Raw genomic sequence first — 22,137 nt, forward strand, 5'->3', positions numbered from 1 at the left:
TTCAGAAAACACTTCCCAGAAGATGTCACCTCAATGATGCTGGTCTCTTCTTAATCACCACTAATTTCTTAGCTCCAGCTAACCAGCATCAATAGTCCCAGTATGCAAAGTTTTTGCTTTAGTAGTTCTGGTATCTTGTTAATCACAACTGATTCTTCAGCCCCAGCTAACCAGAACTACAGAATCTTCACATTCAAAACAGCAATGGCCCTGAAAAGAGTCTTTAATTTTCCCTCTGAAATTTCACAAACCAGACCTCCATCTTCTGCAGTGTTCTCAACAGTATCTTCCAAGCTCCTACACAACATCCGACAGAGCTCTTAACAACGGATGGATCTTCAAGCCCAAAGTTCCAAAGTCCTTCCACAGTCCTCCCCAAAACATGGTCAGGTTGTCACAGGAATACCCCACTCTGCTGGTACCAATTTGTCTTAGTCAGGGTTTCTATTCCTGCACAAACATCATGACCAAGAAGCAAGTTGGGGAGGAAAGGGTTTATTTGGCTTACACTTCCATACTGCTGTTCATCACCAAAGGAAGTCAGGACTGGAACTCAAGCAGGTCAGGGAGCAGGAGCTGATGCAGAGGCCATGGAGGGATGTTCTGTACTGGCTTGCCTCCCCTGGCTTGCTCAGCCTGCTTTCTTATAGAACCAAGACTACCAGCCCTGAGATGGTCCCAACCACAAGGGCCTTTCCCCCTTGATCACTAATTGAGAAAATGCCTTACAGTTGGATCTCATGGAGAAATTTCCTCAACTGAAGCTCCTTTCTCTGTGATAACTCAAGTTGTGTCAAGTTGACACAAAACTAGCCAGTACAATACCTAAACAGAGAATTCACAATGAAGCAACTGTGGAAGGCTGAGAAACTTCAAAAGAAATGTTCAAAGTCTTTAGTGATCCGAAAAATATAAATCAAAGCAACACTGAGATTCCACCTTCCACCAATCAGAATGGCTAAGATCAAAAACTCAGGTGACAGCACTTGCTGGCCAGGATGTGGAGAAAGAGGACCACTCCTCCATTGCTTGTGGAATTGCAAACTGGTCAACCATTCTGGAAATCAATCTGGAGATTCCTAAGAAAATTGGAAATAGATATACCTTAAAACCCAGCTACACTCTTGGGCATATACACAAAAGATGCCCCACCATGACACAGGGGCTTGTGTTCCACTATGTTCAGAGTGGCCTTATTTGTGATAGCCAGGAGCTGGAAACAACCCATATGCCCCACAATGGAAGAATCGATACTGAAATATGGTTCATTTACACAATGGAATATTATTCATCTATTAAGAACAATGACATCAAGAGGTTTGGAGGAAAATGGATTGAACTAGGAAATTCCATCCTGAGTGAGGTAACTCAAACTCAGAAAGGACATGCATAGTATGTACACACTAATAAAAGGATATCAGCCAAAAAAAGTATATAATAAAATGTAAATGACGAAAGAGGGTTAATAAGTTCAAGGTTCCAAGTGAGGATGTCTCAATCCCACTTGGGAGAGAGAAGAAAGCAGTCATGGGTGAAGAAGGAGGGAGGGACCTGAGTGGGAGTAGGGACAGAGAAGGGAAGGGGAAACATGATCAGACATTATGAGGGATAGGGGGAGGACTGAAGCCCTGAGGACCAGTAGAAAAAATGGAAATAGACAGCCTCAGCAAGTAGGCTATGGAGGTCCATCTCACATGTTCCAAAGACCTAGGAGGTGAGAGACTCCCAGGACTCAAAGGGAGAGACTTTGGATAAAGTGCTGTCCAGCTTCAAGTGGAGTGATGGAGTTGCAATTGTTCCTGTTTGAAGGATCTCCAAGGACAAAACTGAAGAAGCACATGAGAGAAAGGAGGTCCATGGACAAACCCAAATTAGGATCCATATCCAGGGGAGACAAAGAGCAGTGACACTGTTACTCATACTGTGTTGTGCTTGTAGACAGGAGGCTAGCATGGCTGCCCTCTAAGAGGTCCAACAAACAGCTGAGTCAGATGCAGATTCTAGCACTTAGCCAATGGATGGAAGCCAATGACCCCTATGGTTGATTTGGGGGAAAGCCAGAAGGAGCTGAGGAGGAGGGTGGCCCCATCCATATACCAGCAGTCTCAACTGAACGGGACCCCCGCCCCCAAGATCTCTCAGAAAAAGGGCCAACAACCAGGCAGCATACAGCAGCTGACATGAAGACCATGACAAATAAACAGTGGATGACTACCTGGTCTGACCTCAGTGAAAGAAGATGCACCTAGTATTGGGGAGGCCTGGTGGGATGGTGGGGCATGCAGACATCCTCTTGGAGGGAGGGGAGAAGGGATGGGATGGGGTGTGGAAAAAATTTTATAAATTTAATTAAAAATAATCAAGTTAAGTGTCTTTAGTGTAAAAATGACATTTGACTTGTATATAAATTCATATGCAATTTTATGAATAGTGTTACTATGATTATATTTCATGTTGAGAGCATATTTCATAAAATATATTGACATACAAAATCAAGGAGAAGACATGGTAGAAACTCACTGATGGCTGCCAGGGAGAATATATATGCACAGAGATAAAATGAATCATTTGAGGGTATGCCCTTGGAAGGATTCCCTCCTTATATCAAATCTGTTAAATAATATCACCGTTGGAACATCATCCTCAACAAGCATGTATCTGCATTGTGGCATTGTTCCAGGCAGTTCTCAGGTTCCCAATCAGTAATAAATATGAATGCAATGACACTCTTCGGAGCCTAGCTGTTACAGATTTCATCTCTAGCCACCACTCTTAAAGGTTAACATGAAAGAAAGAATGTGTGATAATGGTCTCCTGGCATACATACCAATACACATACATACACATATATGCACACATACATACATATGTTTATGCATAAATAAAAACATAAGAATTCATTCTGAACATGGAGATACTATTGCTGAAGAAAGTTGTCATGACCATGATTGTGAGGAGCCGCCCTTGCAGTCACCATTACAAGATAGTGCTGACATTCGGTGTTCTAACTGGTAAACAAGTAGTCTGCGCATGTGCTGGGGTATTTTTCCATTCCTTGTGCCCTGCCTGTCCCGTGGCATCATCTGGGTTGATGGTGAGCAGCCAATCAGGGCAAGGCACATCTCCAACCGCTCTTCGTGGTCTATAAAAGGACCGAGTTTCCTGTGCTCTGGGTCTCCTCCTCCCCAGAAGCTGATCATCTATCTCTCGAGATGCATTAAAGCTTTGCTGCAGAAGGATCCGAGTTTGTCCTGTGTGTGTGTTCTTGCCGGCGAGATTCAGAGACACAGGGACACATGATATCAGCAAATATTCAGTGCTTCTTATGTATTTCTTTGACCTTATATTTCTCTCATGTCAGATATTTCTCTTGGCATTTAACAGGTATATGTATGATCTCTTTCAACGCCCTGGCCTCAGAAGTATGGATTGACAATGAGAAAAAGCAGATTATCAAGTACCATGGAATGTCAGAAAATGAATGAGAATTGACGAGGGAAATATTGATTTCCTGTGCTAGGCACAGGTAAAGACAGAATGAGCAGGAGAAAGAGAAGGAGCCAGAAGATTTAAAAAAAGATTGCTACAGTTAATTTAAGGCCAAGCAGAGCAATTCAGTGTCTGAGAACCAGGCTGAATGAGTCAGCTGGGAGAGTAGTTTGAGCCTGAACAGCTGAGTTGAACCATCCAGGTAAGAGTTGAAATGAGGCTGGGCAGTGGTGGTGCATGCCTTTAATCCCAGCACTTTTCTCAGTTCCAGGCCAACCTGGTCTGCAGAGTGAGTTCCAGGGCAGCCAGAACTCTACACAGAGAAACCGTGTCAGGAAAACCAAAAAAATAAAATATTTTTAAAAAAGGAGTTGAAATAAACAAACAAGAAAGGGGGAGTTTAATCAGCAGGAAATCTCAGAGGCTGAAAACACTCTAGGACTACATAAGATTATTTAGAGGCTAGAGGCTTACAGGACTAGGCCATGATAATTAGACAGAGGCAGTCAGCCTCCCAGACAATAATTATAATAGTAGAATAAAGGTTAGTTTTACAGTCCTGTGCAAAATCTAATACCACTCACTATAAAAGCTTTCTAGAATGTAAAAAGAGAAGAAACACACCTCAGAAAACAAATGGAAAGAGACTTGAAACTAAACCAAACGGTCCAGACAAGGCAGGAAAGAGATTATTCCATCCTTTTTTTTTTCAATTTTTATTTGATAATTTCTTCATTTACATTTCAAATGTTAACCACTTTCCTACTTTCCTCTCCAAAAATCCCCTATCCTATTGCCCCACCCCTGCTAACCAACCCACCCTCTCTGGCTTCCTGGCCCTGGTGTTTTATTCTGGCATAGAACCTTCACAGGACGAAGGGCCTCTCCTCTCATTGATGACAGACTAGGCCATCATCACCTACATATGTAGCTAGAGCCATGAGTCCCACCATGTGTTTTCGTTGGTTGTTGGTTTAGTCTCAAGGAGCTCTAGGTATACTGGTTAGTTCATATTTTTGTTCCTACTATGGGGCTGTAATCCCCTTCAGCTCTTTGGGTAATTTCTCTAGCTCTTTCACTGGGGACCCTGTGCACTGTCCAATGGATGACTGTGAGCACCCACTTCTGTATTTGTCAGGCACTTATAGAGCCTCTCAGGAGACAGTTATATCAGCCTCCTGTCAGCAAGCTCTTGTTGGTATCCACAATAAAATAAGGCCAAATTCAACAAACTGCATCAGTGTGAACACAATTCAAGGACTTAAACTCATGTAGATTGGACCGAAGATGTGATTCAGAGAGCAAGTGCATCTTCTGGAGAAGAACAACTCAGATCAGACCATCCACTCTGTCAACAAATATTGTGGATGGACTCTCTGATGGTAGCATTCAGAGTCCAGAAACTGCTATGCAAACTGGGGCAGGAGGCAGAGCTATCAATGGCCATACCCAGATTTGTATCCTGTGTGCTACAATTTCAATCTGCCAGGCAAGGCATGGCCGCCAGTATCATAGTGGCAAGGCTATCTGTGGGTAACAAAAGGCTTTCCTGTTCAAGCTGAGGCCAGCTCCTCAGGAAAAGCATACATAGACTAAACAGAGATTCTGGCTAAAATCCAATAAAGAAGGTCACAGGCCCTGGGAGCGAATCCAAGACTGACATTTGCTTCCTGTGTAAATGGCCCTTTTCAAACACATTAACTGATGCTTTTCAGTCTGGGTAAAAGAAACTTTGATTTCAATGGGCAACAGCAATTTCCCAGCATCAAAATTAATTAAATATTGACATGAAGTGACAGCTGACAGCACTACCTACCATGGGAAATCCATATCATCACATCTAATATTCTTAGTGAAATCTTTCAGAATCATTAATGAAACAGAAGCTGGCAAAACCAAATTCATGTCCTCTTTGTACTGGCAGGTGAGCCCCACCCCACCCCTTTTCAAAGCTGCTAACACACCTGGATCCTTCAATAGTGTCTCCTTGGCCTTTACCATCTAGGGCTCTTAGATTTGATTTATATTTATGAAGATTTGGCTGAGAAAATGAAGACCTGAAAATGGGAAAATCATTCAAAAAAACCTGGACCTTTTCATGTGACAAAAATGAAAGATGCCAACACCAGGTGAAAGGATAAACATGAAGGAAAGAGAAGATGTCATGAGAATGTCTCTTTTTCCCTGAGGATTTCAGTTTACTCTTGAGTCAGTCACACAGTTAACACACAGAGAGTCCTTTTCCCAGAATCACTGAGAAACAAGGAAGAATGTAAGAAAACTATTGTGACACGCAGGATCCAAACTGTTGAACTTCTCCAACAAGAGATTGCTGAAAAAAACCCTGAATGCAGGGTCTAAGCATTACCACACCTGCAAGAACTCCACAGTGCAGCACTCAACAAACCATGAATGTGTATGGGCAAAGTGCTTTTCATGAAACAAGGAGTCATTTTTCTTAAGAAAGTGAGCAATCATAATTATTTCAAAGGTGCTGTTTAATTTTGTCCTAATCCATAGTAAGTTTTCTATTTATAAAAATATCTTAGCCTAGAGTCATCCTTTCACAGCATGCTGGGCAGAACCTTGGAGGATTAGAAGAATTCAGGAGGAAAGGCTAACTGGGGTAACTATTAACATATCAATGAAGACAGGGATTGGGATGGTGCTTTCTTGGCTCCTGGTTAACTCTTGGCTTGACCTCTATTCTCCTTCTCATCTTCAATTCCCTTCCCCCCATCTAATGAACTGGTTCAGTCTGGACCCAAAGAGATAACTCTGAATGCTTTCTCCCTCATGCTGAAATACCAAAAATTAACCCCACCACAAGCCCAAGAACCAGGTATCTTCTTGCAGCTCTGCAGGTTGCATGTCTTAGGAAAATAATAAGGCCTCACAGAAAATGACAAGGGCATATAAAACCAGCTGTAGGAAGTGACCAAAGTCTATCTCTTGGTCAAGATGTAATATTTTAAAAAGCTTTCCAACATTGTAGAATTTTTTTTTCTCTGACGACATTAAGGGTTAACAGAACCTACTATATATCTTCTCCTTAGTTGTTCATTGCTGCAAACCTGTTTTCATGCTTCAATGAAACCTAAGGTGTAACATTAATAACTAAGACTATGAAGACACATCTCTGGATGCTGTATTTACATCAATGACTACATATAACTCAGTGTGAAACTAACGGAGACTATAACTTTGTTAGGTTAATGTGAATATATACAGCCATATGATGGTGCTTTATAACGTAAATTTTCTAATTCAATCAAATCTTCACCAATTCCCCATATGACAAATATCTACAAGGCTCTCTCAGGATGCCTACTCAGTTCCCTGGAGAAAGGGAAATGAAATGGCAAATGAAGGAACAGGGGAGTTAAGAAAGCAGGAACGAATTTGAATTACAGTTGCTTTATAAAGGCTTTTGCAAAGACAAACCTCCCGGTATACAAACTCCAGATGCAGCCAAGGATCTACAAGGATACTTTAGAAAAATATTCTGGCAACCATAAAATTGATTAAAACATCATCATGAACCAAAATCACAGGATCTCAAACTTCCTGACAATGGTAAGATATCCACAACAGATTGTGAGAGTAGCGACAGAAAATGCACCCCTGCTCCACGTGCCTGCCCTGCTCCTGCCCATTTCCTAGTACAACAGCTCCTCTGACCTGGAAGGCAACAGGACCAGCTGCTGAATGTCCTAGGAGGCCAGCAAGGAAATTTTCAGGTTCTGCAAATACTAGGCACTAGTCTTCCTCCAGGACATCCTGACCACAAGGCAGCCAAGGTACAAGGAGAATGCTGAAAAGGCAGAACTTCCTGTCATTTCTGCCTGGTTCCTCAGAGCCCCTCCTTCTGGACCCGCCCAATATTCAGCAGCTTCCTGCAATTCTTCTAAGCCCACCTACTTCAGGACCTTTTAATTAATTAGCTTCCCAGCTCTTCACAGCAATTTTTATTGTTTTGGATTTTTAATTGCTTGCTTACTTAATTCATTGATTGATTGGTTGATTCTTCGTTTTAATTTTGTCTTTTTCTTAAACTTATTTAATCATGCATGAAGCCCACCCTCCCCAACTCTGTTGGGGAACCACTCCTCCAACTCTGTTGCAGTTTCACACAACTTCTCTGGAATTTCTCTGCACAGCTTCCCCACAATGTTGCTGCCAGACTAGACCAGAGCTGGATGTACTAGGACACTGCACCTGGGTTCTGAGAGTTTTACAGAGTCAGACTGAAGAGAGAACATGCTAGGAACAGGTAAAGATAGAATGAGCAGGAGAAAGAGAAGGAGCCAGAAGATGAGAAAAGATTTCTACAGTTAATTTAAGGCCAAGTGGAACAATTCAGTGTCTGAGAGAAGAACTCAGCTCGGAGAGGAGTTTGAGCTGGAAAAACCGAATTGAATCAGCCAGATAAGCATTGAGAAGGAATAAGAAAGGGGGGGGGGGGGCTTACTCAGCAGCAAATTTCAGAGGTTGAAAACACACCAGGCCTAGATAATACTGTATGGAGAGTAGAAGCTTACATCACTAGGCCTAAGTTAAAAGATGTAGGCAGGAATCCTCCCAAATTACAGTGACAATAGGAGAATGAAACTTACTTATAGAGCCCTGGGGTAAAAAGTAGACACTGCTCAGTATAAAAGCTCTCAAGGATAGAAGAGAAGAAACATACCTCAGAAATAAGGCAAACAGATTCAAAACTAAAGCAACCAGTACAGAGAAGGTCAAAAATAATTATTCTACTCTAATGGGGATTAATGCAACACAGAACATCAATTAAGAACACAGGTCAAGGACAGGAAAACATTTAGAGTGGATAGAATAGGTGATTCAGAAAGCAAATAGACCTTCTGGAGAAAGCCACCTCATATCAGACCATTCACTCTCAACAGACATCTTAGACACCCCGGTGGGAACTTCCATAGTGAAAAAAATTGCTAGGCAAATTGGGGCAGGAAGCAGAGTTATCAATGTCTATATTCAGGTTTGTAACCTGCTTGCTCCAATCTGAATCTGCCAAAATGGAAATTTTTATGATACTGGCAAGAATATCTGTGGGTAACAGGTTTTCTCTTTCAAGCTCCACAGGAAACAAAAATCCATAGATTACAGTGAAAATCTGCCTAAAAAATACGATAAGTAAGGTCACAGGCCCTAGGAGGGAATCTACTGCTGACATTTGCTTTATGTATAAATTGCCCTTATAACAACCATAGCCTGATGTTGCTTTCAATCTGGATAAAAGAAACTTTGATTTCAATGAGCAACAGCAATTTCCCAGGATCAAAATTAATTAAATATTGACATCAAGTAACAGCTGACAGCACTTCCTTCCATGGTAAATCCATATCATCACTTCTAATATTATTCTTTTCCAGAATCATTAAGGAAATAGAATCTGGGAAAATCAAATTCATGTCCTCTTTCTACTCACAGGTGAGCCCAACTCCACCCATTGTTCAATACCTCTAACATACCTGGATCCTTTGTGAGAGTCTCCTTGACCTTTAACCTTCTAGTGCTCTTAGTGTTGATTTACAGTTATGGAGAGTTGACTGAGCATATGGAGACCTGAAAATGGGTAAATATTGTTTAGAATGAACATGAAACTGTTCATGGAACAAAAATGAAAGATGTCAATACCCGAGAAAAGGATAAACATGAAGAGAAGTTATCAAGAGAATGCCTATTTTTCTGAGTATTTCAGTTTACCCTAAAGATGTGAGAGTCAGTCACACAGTTAACACACATAGAGTCTTTTTCCAAGCAATACAGAAGAGGAGGACAGAAGACTGGAAGAAAATTATTCTGATCCAGAATCCAGACAGTAATTCAGTAAGTAAGTGTTCAAAATTATTCAAAAGATGCTGTCTAATTTTGTCTTAATCCATAGTAAAAGCCGGTAGTGCACTCCTTTAATCCCAGCACTTGGGAGGCAGAGGTAGGCGGATTTCTGAGTTCGAGGCCAGCCTGGTGAGTTCCAGGACAATCAGGGCTACACAGAGAAACCCTGTCTCAAAAAAAAAACAAAAACCAAATACAAACAAACAAAAAAAAATCCATAGAAAAATTTCCACTTATTAAAATATCTACTCCTGAAATCATCACCGCACAGCATGGTGGGCTGAACCTTGGAAAAATTCAAAGAAATTCAGGAAGAATGGCTACCAGGGGTACCTGTTAACATATCAATGAAGTCATAGTTGGATAGGTACTTTCTTGGCTGCTGGTGATCTCTTGACCTGCCCCTCTATCCTCCATCACATCCTCAATTCCCCTCCCACCACATGATGGCCCGGTTCAGTCTGGACCCAACCAGATATCTCTTCATTCCTTCTCCCTCAGAGTAAAATGCCAAAAATTAACCTCACCACCAGCACAAGAACCAGGTATCTTCTTGAAGTGCTGCAGGTTGCATGTCTTAGGAAAATAATAAAGCCTCATAGGAAACTACAATGGCCTATAAAATGCCTGTAGCATGTGACCAAAGTCTATCTCTTGGTCAGGATGTATTATTTGATAAAGCTGGTCCACATGGAGAAATTGGTTTTTCTCTGGGGACACTCAGGGTTAACAGAACCTACTATATATCTTCAAGTCTGATAATCTGTCTCACACACATTCTCTATGAATGATTATTATTCACCTGACTGCATTTTCTTTTCAGGGTCCCCTTCCCCTTCCCCTTCCCCTTTCCCTTCCGGTATTCAAACTCCAGAGAGGGCCAAGGATCTACTGGGTTGTTTTAGAAAAATATTCTGGCAACCATAAAATCAATTAAAACATAAACTCAATTCACGGGAACTCAAACTTCCTGATAATGGTAAGATATCCATAACAGAATTGTAAGAGTAGCAACAGAAAACGCACCCCTGCTCCACATGCCTGCCCTGCTCCTACCTGTTTCCCAGCCCAACAACTCCTCTGACCTGGAAGGCAACAGGACCAGCTGCTGAATGTCCTAGGAGGCCAGCACAGCAACTGCAGCTTAAGGAAGTTTTCAGGTTCCGCAAATACTAGGCACTAGTCTCCTTCCATGGCTTCCTGACCACGAGGCAGCCGAGATACATCGAGAATGATGGGATGGCGGAACTTCCAGTCACTTCCTCTTGGTTCCTCAGAGCCACTCCTACTGGACCCGCCCAATACTCACCAGCTTCCTGCCATTCATCTAAGCCCACCTACTTCAGGACTTTTTACTTAATTAGCTTCCCAGTTCTTTAGAGCAATTTTTGTTGGTTTGGATTTTTGCTTCCTTGCTTGCTTGCATATTTAATTTATTGATTGATTTTTTGATTGACTGATTGATTCTTTGTTTTTTTTTTGTTTTGTTTTTTTTTTGATTTATTTATTTATTATATGTAAGTACACTGTAGCTGTCTTCAGACACTCCAGAAGAGGGCGTCAGATCTTGTTACAGATGGTTGTGAGCCACCATGTGGTTGCTGGGATTTGAACTCCAGACCCTCGGAAGAGCAGTCGGGTGCTCTTACCCACTGAGCCATCTCACCAGCCCTGATTCTTTGTTTTTATTTTATCTTTTTCTTAAACTTATCTAATGAAGCAGGAGGCTCACCCTCCCCATCAGGAACCACTCCTCCAACTCTGTTGTGGAAACACAACTTCTCAGGACCTACTCTGCTCAGCTTCCTACAAGGTTGCTGCCAGACTAGACCAGAACTGAATGTAGTAGGGACTGCACCTGGGTTCTGAATCCTTCAGATACAATGGATCCTGCCTAACTTCTCACATTGGGAGTATAGACTCCTGGGCTAAAAATGCACACAATTAAGCAATCCCTCTGAATTCTGGTGCTCAATACCCAAAACAAAGTAAAACTAAGATAAAATGTCTTTGGCTCAAACTATCAACTATGTATGTATCTTATAAAGAGAGCAATTTACATGATATCCTAGGTAAAGAATAGAAAATCCAGAGTCATGATAAAAGAGATCAAAGTATGTAAGCCACATATGTCAATTGATAGAGGACAGGAACAAAATTATTCGTGGGCAAGAGAATAATAGCAAAAGCCTGAAGGAAAGGAGGACAACATAGGATATAAAAATTTTGTTCAATATGTGCTTAGAAATAAACAAGGAAAAGAGCCTGAAAAGAAAATGCAGTAAGGCGAATAATAATAACTCATAGAGAACGTGTGAGACACAGATTATTAGACTTGGACAAAAGGTAGAGGAGCTGGATACCTTAGTCAAAGAAAATGATGAATTAAAGTGATGTTAGGTTTAGGCACAATATTATTTACTGCTTGGAGGGTGAGGCAATTAAGAAAAATTCCTTTGAAAAAGTGTCTAGATTTTTGGCAAAAGAAAGAAAGAATAAAGAAAGGAAAGAAGGAAGGAAGGAAGGAAGGAAGGAAGGAAGGAAGGAAGGAAGGAAGGAAGTGTAGGACCCCAAATTTAGGGACCCCGCTCTAATCCAGGAACAGGGAACACCCAAGAACACAAGAATTCTCTCTTGTTGCAAGACGCATGAGGTTTATTTGGCAGAGCTCTGGGTCGACACGTACCTCGCACAGGAGGCAGGGGAGTCGACCCCCAGACTCGGAGCCTAGGGGCTTTTAAAGACGCAAAAGGTTGGGAATACAAGGAATTTTGGCAAAAGGCACGGGATTGATTCATTAACAGAAAGATTACATGTCAGCAGAAAAAGGGGGCATTAGAGCTGTTCCGGTGGGCTTGGGACTTATCTAACAACCAGTTGATTTATGTGACTTTACTTGGCGCCAAGAGGTAATGAAGAGACAGGAAGCTCCGGCCAGCTCCGGCCAGATGGTGTGGATGGCCTTGCCTGTCTCCGGATTGAGGGGTGAATCCAACCAGATGGTGTTAGCTTAGATAATATAGCCCCATTTGTCCTTGAATACCTTTTCATACAGTCAAGCTGTTCTTAGGAATGCTTTAACAACAGCCCCGCCTTGGCCTGCCTGGGGCTGTTCTGCTTTGTTCCCAGTCCCCGATCCCGGCTGTGGGCTCCTAAACAAGTTACACAATTTCATCTTCCTTCAGAAGGAAGGAAGGAAGGAAGGAAGGAAGGAAGGAAGGAAGGAAGGAAGGAAGGAAGGAAGGAAGGAAGGAAGAAAACAGAAAGAGACCTACAATACATACTGCACTGTTTAGCCATTTGTTCATAGAAGATTCCCTGATTGTGCTCTATAATACTCTATGTACATCCATGCATATCTTCATAAGCTGGGGTAAGGAGACTCAAGAATTACCCAAGTCACCTTAGAGAATATGGCATGAAGTCAACTCTTTTAATGAAAGTAATGAGTTCCAGGATTCTCTTGTGACCTCTGAGGTTCAAATCCTGTTGTGATGACGGTGAGAGTTAAAATGGATTCTAGGCCATCATGGTAGTGAGAGCTCAGAAGCACAAGCCCAGATCTGATGGTCTTTCTTTACAGAACAGGGTTCTGAGCCCATGGACACCTTTCAGAATGCAGGGCTACTTGTTACCCATTGTGGTGAGTTTTATATTTTCCCATATTGTGTTTATGCAAAAAAAAAAAAGATAGGAAAATTAGGTCACAAGTTAATTGATTCTGCATATGTGAACATATTAAACTTAGTTAATTTAACTAAGTGTGAGTCCAAAGTTGAATTCTCTACTTTCTCTTATCTGAGCCTTCCATCCTGCGTGTCTATTCAGTTAATTTAAATCTGTAACATGCTGAATACTGCCTTGTGCATCTCTCTCTACATGTGTCTGCCTTCTGTCTCCCTGTTTGTGTCTATCTGTGTACTCTGTATGTATGTCTGTTGGCTTTTGTATCTCCATTGCTGGTCTTAAGAAAGACCTTTGCAATATTTTTGGGAACACCAAGAAAACCCCATTACATGGGGAAGGAATGGTATAGTATACAGAAATCTTTAACAGAGTTTTAAAAAGGATGAGGTAACTGGCTCCAAGTGATCAAGACAACAAGCATTTACAGACATCACTGTTTATCAATCAGTACACATAATAGTATATTCATTTTAGAAGGTTGCACTGAGCCTCTGCATTTCATGCTTTCAACAAATGACACTCAGGCAGTTCTGGACATGACTTGAAAAAGTACATAAATTACCATTGTATCAATAAATTATTATTGTACCAATGCATCACGTTAGGTTTTAAAAGTTGATCACAAGAGAAATACAAGGAAAAAAATAATGTTTGTTTTTACATTGTTCTTTGAAAAAGAAAGCTAAACCATAAATTTGAATACACAGTAGGACTGCAGTTTTAAATCTTAAATTTCTTCAAGTTGCATTAACTCTGGTTGTAAGGTCCAAGAAAAGTCACCATCTATTAGAAGGTAAGAACTTTTGTATACTGCATTGCCACACTTGTGGTTCTGCCAATGCATAGGAAAGCCCCATGGTACAAAACTCCATGGAGTTCGGCTGGCTGTATTCTTAGTAAGATGTTTGGATTTTTTTTAAAAGAACCAGCTTATAAGTGTATGAAGGTGATTATAATTAAGTCTCTGAATTCTGAAAGAGATGGAGTTCCAGTTGATCTTGTCTTTTCCACTGTGTTTTATCAACTGAGTTGTTCTACAAAGTGGTTTCATAAAAATAAACGAACACGGCAGGGCACCGACAACAAAAGGTGTTGCTTTTTACAAACTGACAATAAGTCTTCATTGCTAACGAGCAGACTTGCACAACTCACTGTGTATAAAGAGGTCAAGCTGGTGCCTCCAAGAACATTGGCTCTTACGTTCCACAGTCCTCGTTATGGGAAGGGCTTTGCAAGCTACAAAAAGTGAAATACATACACAGAACCAACCAAAAAGACATTGATCTAAAATTTGTCCTTCCTCAAAAATATGCTAGGTCAATGATGTCTTGAATTTATTGTGAATAACCAATCAATATCTAATTTGACTTAAATACCCAAAGCACCCTTGTGAAAAGTTTTACATATATATGTGTGTGTATGTGTGTTTGTGCATATATATGTGTGTGCATATATATGTATATATATATATATATGTATATATATATATATATATGCATATTGCATATGGATGTGAGTGTAGTGGGAGTACTTGTGGACACACCAGTGTTATAAATAATGAGAAGGAGGTTTTTATACAGTTTAAACCGTAAGCCTTTCACTGAAGAAGTCTACCACCGATCATTTAAATTTCAGACTATTCAAGCCTATGACCTCATGTGTAGCTTGCTCTTTACCTCTCTGCCCCTGTTCCCATTTATCTGTTCTCTTCTCTTTCTCCCACTTAATCTCTTCCACCTGCTTTCTCTTCCCTACATCACTTTTTCCATCCAGAAATTCCACCCTCCAATTCTTATCCCAGGAATTGGATGTTAGGTTTTTTTCTTTCAAGCAATCAGGTGTGAGACATCTCCAGAATTCTGTGGATTACCTCTAGGCATAGAGAGCTGCCTGCCATTCAAATATCTCAGCAGGTGTGGAGACAAGTATTTATAAATGTAAGGCTGGTGATATGCCATAGAAATGACAATATCAAGATCCTGCTAGAACTTAGTTCTCTACTAATATAGCAATAAAAAGTTAAAAATACACAGACACACCTGCATAAAAGTTTAGAAAATTAACTTCAGCCCATGTGAAGAGTTCAGAAAGGCCAAAAGAGGAAATTGGAGACCACAGGGTGGAAAGTCACTTTGAATTAGAATAGTCTGACCTCAAATGAAGAATAATACACCTGCCCCAGTGTTCTGATTGCTGGGATTATGCCAGCAGCACTTGCATGTTTGATGTCTATAGAGTCAAGCAACGTAATCACACTTTGTATATCTGAACAACATAATTTATATTCTTTAAAAATATTTGACTGTCTTTCTATTTACACTAACACAACATTAAAATTCTAAGAACTAGAAACATCCATAAAATATATTTTTTTCTGTAGAGAGCAAAAGGACCTTGTGGTCAAAAATAACCTCTAAGGTAACCAGGAATATAAAACCACAGAGTTTCTGTTCAGTGAAAGAGAAGTATACTTTTTTCTGACCAGAAGTGAGGGAATGGATGTAGTAAGTGGTATGGTGAGCTGTGCTAGATGTAGTGCCACAAAACACCTGAAAGTCCCAGACTATAAAATTTTCCCGTGCTGGGCAGTGGTGAAGTTCGCCTTTAATCCTAGCACTTGGGAGGCAGAGGCAGGCAGATTTCTGAGTTTGAGGCTGGCCTGGTCTACAAAGTGAGTTCCTGGATGGCCAGGCTACACAGAGAAACCCTGTCTCGAAAAACAAACAAACAAACAAACAAAAATTCCCAATCTTCCCTTGAAAATTGTTTCTCAGGCAATACAAACCAGCCTTGCAAGAGATGTGACATGTATCTTGTAGCTTGGTGTCCTCTACACTGTATGCTTGATCCTCCTCTAGGCCCTTTAGTTTTAGAATCCAACTTTAAGAAAGACTCACATAGACTTTGCAAAAGACTTTTGAGGTAGTCACACTTTCATCTTCACTGTGCACAGAGGATTGAGACAATTATTACCAAGAAATTTCTTTCCAAAATTATACTGTGCTTAATTATTCCTAAAATAATTCTGACCCTGGGGTCAGAATCTAAAGTTACACTCAACATTGTCTACAGAGAGAATGGATAACATACTTACTGGTTTTAACTACTCAGAAATCCCTGAGTTTGCTCAAGCTCAGGACATAAAATACCAGCAATCTCCAACCACAGATATTTCAAATCCTGAAAATCCATCACCCACAACTAAACCCTATACAAAGCCTGCCTCCCACTCATTTCTCTTCTGCTTCTCACCTGAGCAGAGGCAGCCTCCCTCCAGTGTTCTTCCCAGTCATTATCTTGTGTGTTGTTAATTGACCCACGGGGCTTTGTAGTTTATCTTGACTTCTGAGTACCAGGAGACTTTTTACTTCAGATGTTAACACAGGCACTGGGAAAGATTTTCTCTGAGTGCTGTAGGAATTTCATTGGCTATAACCCACAACACACCCACAACCAGTGCTGAAATAATTACAGAGTGGTATTGAACTAGATTTCTTTTTTGGCTCATGGATTGTTACTCTACCAGAACTAGTGTTTGCAGAGACGTCCACATTTATATCATCTAACCAGTAAACATCAATCATAGTCTTTCATTCTGACTAATGAACTCAGAGCTGAGCCAAAAAATTTCTTCCCCTTTGAAATTTTAGCTTTTTGATATCTTCACTTATAATGACCCATAGAAAATATGCTTTATCAACATCCAGCAAAATGCTTCACACAAAATTGCCCAAATATAGACCAGAAATTTGAGACTAGAATTTGTGATGTACAAATACTAATGCCTGCACCAGTTCTTTTGAAATATATTATAACGTTTACTTTAGCTTTTTGGGGGCAGATTTGTCAATTAGTGAGTCTATGGATTTTGTTTGTTTGTTTGCTTGTTTGTTTTCCTACTGAGAGACAGAAAGGGGTTAGATCCAGAAGGGAGAAAAAGTGGACAGGAACTGAGAAGAATAGAGGGAATGGAAACTCCTCAAGATATATTGGATGAGAAAAAAATCTTCATCATTTTGGATAGATTCTTTGTGATGTTTTTTGGATTCAGTATTTGAGTATTTTATTGAGTATTTTGCATCAATGTACATAAAGGTTCTGAAAGTGTCCACAATGACATGAGCATACTTTAGACTCTCAAACTAGGATCATGAGTATTACTAATGTGCAAAACATGATTTTGCAACAGTACTTTGTGAGTCACAAGGGTTACAAATATTATATTTTGCACATGAGGAGCATTCCACCTCTGTTAAGGAGTCTGTTTATTGTCGTTTTTGTTATTGAAACTCATTTTATCAATGCTGCATATTAATGGAAGTTTGCACAACACATCTGTGCTTCCTTTAGGTCGATATTTCCAAGGAAAAGAGAATGTGTTAATCTGTATCTGCCTTTGCATTTCCCTCAGACAAATGTCCTACAAGATTAGACTGTGACACAATATGGAAAAAAAAAAACAGGTCTCTAGAGTCTACAAAAAGAAAAGAATTCACCCCGAAGCCCAACCCTATAAAAGTAATCAATCCAGTAAAGCCTTTTCATGTCACTATCACAAAAATGTCATAAAAGAGTTTATATGGAAGAGAAATCCTACAAATACAAGCAATGTGCATCAGGTGCATCTGTGGACAGCTAGAAGTGTCTTTACAGCCATCTTCTAGACCCAGTGAGGACACTGTTCATTTGTAGGCAACAGTACTGCCCCTGCATCTGTTGCCGTGGCACCTACCAGACATATTCTGAATGGTGTATTTACATCAAAGCCTGCATATATCTCAGTGTAAAATTAATGGAGAGTGTAATTTTATTCAGTAAATGTTAATATTTACAGTCATATGATGGTGCTTTATAACCTACATGTCTAATTCAATCAAATCTGCAATGGTTCCTCTTATGACTAATATCTAAAAAGCTCTCTTGGGATGCCTATTCAGTCCCCTGGAGAAAGGGAAATGAAATAGCAAAAAGAGAACCAGGGGAGTTAAGAAAGATGGGAGAACCGGGTGTAGTGGTGCACGCCTTTAATCCCAGCACTCCGGAGGCAGAGGCAGGCGGATTTCTAAGTTTGAGGCCAGCCTGGTCTACAGAGTGAGTTCCAGGACAGCCAGGCCTATACAGAGAAACCTTGTCTTGAAAAACCAAAAACCAAAAAAAGAAAAAAAGGAAAAAAAAAAGAAAAAAAGAAAGAAAAATATGAGGGGAAAAATGTCTCACATGCTCTCCCAATCTTATATCCATCCATGTAGGATGCACTCTCCTTGCAGAGCCATGGCTGAGATACAGCTTCCTAGGACTCCATCCAGTCAGATGAGCTCATGTTTCCTTCCCACCCTCAGTGTGGCAAAGGGGTACAGGTTCCACACTGAGCACCTCCTGGCCTCATCTCTTTCCTGTTTTGAGTCTGGCCCAAGTAGGTCTCACAGGGAGTCCAACCTGTGCAAGAAAGCAGGTTCAGTGTCCTCTCTAACCTCTGGGCTAATTGTCGCCTTTTATTGTGTCTACACAGCCTCCTTCCTCTGTGGTAGCTAGCAGGTAGCCATAGGCTCCTGGTCCAATTGCTCATGCAATGGCTGACACCACAGATCGCCTGCAAGGGCATCCACTGTGTGATTGATGGGGTTGCTCTTATTCTCCGTCTCAGAGAGCACCTCTGAATGATAAGTTGGCAACATCATTCTCTTTTTCTACTTCCTTATGTCTGACTCATTTGCTTCTTGTCAGTCATCCATCTCTTTTGATTTAAAAGGAGGACAGAGAAACATGAGGAAGAGGAGGAGGTAGAGAAGGGGGAGGAGCAAGAGGTGGAGGAGGAGGCTGTAACCCAGGAGCAGGGACTCTGAGTACCACCTTCTCATTTTTCAGAGAGGGAGTTAGAGTAGCTGTCACCAGCATTTCCAGTCTGGGGACACTAAGGTGGAGAGCACCTCTGCAAGCAGGTCAGATTTGCAAATGGAACAAGACCTATTGCTCTGGGACAAAAGTGACTGTAGGCGGTCATCAAGGTGTGGGAGGTGGAGGTGTGGGTGGTAAAGACATGGGAGATATAGGAGTAGAAGTTGTGGGAGGTTTTGGTGTGGGAGGTGTAGGTATGGGAGCTGTGGGAAGTGACTTCTGCAGTAGCTAAAATTGCATCTTAAAGGGCAGCTGTCTACTCTGTCATGTCATACTGTCTTGTCTGATTCAAGGATAGTGGCATTTGTTGCTCCAGAAGGGAGCTTCAGAGAAGTTCAGAGATGGAGGTTCCAGTCAGTCATACCAGCTCCCTACATGGGAGACAGAGACAGGAACACCCGCCCTCCAGGAGTTCACACAATAACACATGTGTTAGTCAGGGTTCTTTAGGAGAGGATCTGAGACAGAATACATATGATAAGGAAGACACGTTGAATTGACTTCCATGATATGGACCCAGTGGTTCCTCTATCCATGATGCTGGATGCCTTAGCAGTTCCAATCTGGTGTTGAAGGCCTTGGGCATTCCTGGAGAGTCTCTGGGCTTCAGCCCATATTGAAAGGCTGAAAAACTGGGCTTCTCAAAGAAATGAGACAGGCACAATTACCAGCAAGGAATGAAGGTAGGCAAACAAATAGCAGGGTATTTTCCTTGAACTTCTGTCTCCTCTGGGAATCTTCATCCACCGTAGAAACACCTCTATAGACCCACACAGAGGCTTGTTTCAGAGTTAATTCCAGATCCAACCAACTAGCCTTCAAGTTGCCCCTGCAAGTCCAGAAGAGAGCCCCAGGCATGTAGCCTTTAGGAATCCTCACTTGCCTGTTGTGCTCACCTCGTCCAGCAAGAAAAAACGCAACACGGTCGGATTCTTCTCAACAGCCTTTTTTATTTCAGGAACACCTCGATGCTACGGGAACTCTGGAAACCCAGGGAGGACTGCTTATATACACCCCAGCACTGGGGAGAGCTACGAGTCCTCCTGGGATTGGTCAGTCTGCCGGCACTTTGATTTGTATGCACCCGCTCGGGAGGGGTTGGCGCCAGATTCGGGCTAGCGCCTGCTCAGTAGCAATAGCGTTGTTTACCGCGACGTTGTACCGGAGGCCAGTGCCATCTTTTAGGCGCCTGATAGCCTACACTTTGCCCTGGGGTGGGGTTTTCTATGCTGAAGCTTCTTTTGAGTCATTGTGCTCTGCCAAGTAACCCCCCAGACTCCTTGGTCCACTGAGTCAGACCTGGGTGGGAGGGTGTCTTTGTTCTGTTGGTGGTACTCTCTCTGGGCTGTCTAGACATTGTTCACCTCTCCCCAGGAGTCACCCAGTAGCAGAGATGACTTTATGGCACTGGAGAAGGAAATAAGCCATTCATTTCCTTTGAGCGGCCTTCAATTGTGTTTAGCCAAACTTATCTGTGTGTTAAAACTCAGATCCAGGCAAATTTGGATAAATTTGGGGGGGCGGGGTTTTTTTTTTTTTTTTTACCAAGCAGAGTAGTGAAAGTTGGGAGTCTGGAAGCTTCCCTGAGAGGCAAGTCTCCTTCCCACCACTTCCTGCCATGAACTTGCCTCCTCTGCCTATGAATGGATTCCATCATAATGTAAACATCTTGTTGAAATTAACCTTATTTTTAAAGGAGAGCAAGATCATTGTAAAGGTGGGTCATGAAAAGTTACATCAACCTGTCCAAGACTGGTGATGTGTTTGTCTGGCACAGACCATGCCCCATGTGTCTGGACTCCAGACTGGGCTTATGCTAAGCTTAGTCCCTATAAAGTCTCCAAATCCTCTCATGATCTATGCAGGCTTTTTTTTTTAAAGATTTATTTATTTATTACATGTAAGTACACTGTAGCTGTCTTCAAACACTCCAGAAGAGGGTGTCAGATTTCGTTATGGATAGTTGTGAGTCACCATGTAGTTGCTGGGATTTGAACTCAGGACCTTCGGAAGAGCAGTCAGTGCTCTTAACCGCTGAGCCATCTCACCAGCCCCTATGCAGGCTCTTTAGGTGAGCCTTAGACTTCTATGAGCTTCTCGTGTTAATACTTAGATCATTTAGGCCTGGGCCTAGAGATAATGAATAATGCCCATGTCTGGCATTATTCCCAATACACGGGGTGACCAACCCCATGGCCATTATCTGAAATACACTCACTTGAGCACTTGAGATTTCCCACCTCTGTGTGTAGCATGTGCACACCTGCAGCTATGTGTGGCTGAGGGAGGCCAGATGCTGATGTCAGATGCCTTTCCCTATCACTCTCCTCCTTATGTGACAGGGTCCTTCTCTGAATCTGGAAACAATTCAGTTAGTTGGTCAATAAGCTCCATGGATTCCCAGTGTACTGGGGGGGGGGCAGGTGCACCCCACCATACACAGCTATTTTCCTCAGATCCTTGTGCTTGTGAAAGATCCTGATAGAGAGTGAAATATTATTTAAGCCCCTAGACCTGTGTCCAAAATAAGCCTCACTAATGGCAGGGAGTAGAACTTGCCCCATTGTTCCAGGATTCCAGGCGTTTGCAGGTTTGCCTTTCTAATAAACCTCTTGCAGTTTGCATCAAGACCATTTCTCGTGAATGATTTGGGGTGTCGCCTATCCTGAGTAAGAATGTGGGGGGGGGGGGTCCTCACGTTGTGGGTCTTTCATTTGGTGCATGGGCTGGGAAACACAACCATCCCTCACACCAGAAAATCGACTTGGAGATATGGGGATCCCCTCTGGAATGTGTTCGTGCTGGTCGGTGTCTCTGTTCTGAGTGTTTGTTTTCTGTTTTCTGTGCTTTTTGTGTTGGTTTGTTTGTGTATCGTCCTTTGTTTCTGAATCACGGCACTGCCTGACTTTATACTAATCAGCCTGATTTTGGATCCACCTGAGTTTGGTTTTTAAAATTGCCCTGGGGGATGCCCCATATGTAAAGACCTTTGTCCCATCTGTAGGGACCTTCGTCCCATCTGTTGGTCGGTAGTGAAATTGTTACCTCTGTGGGGAGCCGCCCTCACATTCGCAATTGCAAGATGGCGCTGACATCCTGTGTTCTAAGTGGTAAACAAATAATCTGCGCATGTGCCAAGGGTAGTTCTCCACTCCATGTGCTCTGCCTTCCCTGTGACGACAACTCGGCCGATGGGCTGCAGCC

General features: G+C 41.9%; 1 protein-coding gene across 1 annotated transcript in view; it reads right to left on the reverse strand.

Annotated features, from left to right (window-relative positions):
* The window catches only part of Zfp979 (zinc finger protein 979), a 30,573-nt gene extending 19,992 nt beyond the window's left edge, over positions 1–10,581 (reverse strand). Inside the window, exons 1-2 of the mRNA NM_145078.2 lie at positions 10,437–10,581; positions 8,985–9,078 (exon numbers count right to left, since the gene is read on the reverse strand). The gene's annotated coding sequence lies outside the window, so the exon portion shown is untranslated. The remainder of the gene's footprint in view (positions 1–8,984; positions 9,079–10,436) is intronic.
* Between the last annotated feature and the right edge of the window lie 11,556 nt (positions 10,582–22,137).

The sequence above is a fragment of the Mus musculus genome, chromosome 4, assembly GCF_000001635.26.
Source record: "Mus musculus strain C57BL/6J chromosome 4, GRCm38.p6 C57BL/6J".
NCBI lineage: Eukaryota > Metazoa > Chordata > Mammalia > Rodentia > Muridae > Mus > Mus musculus.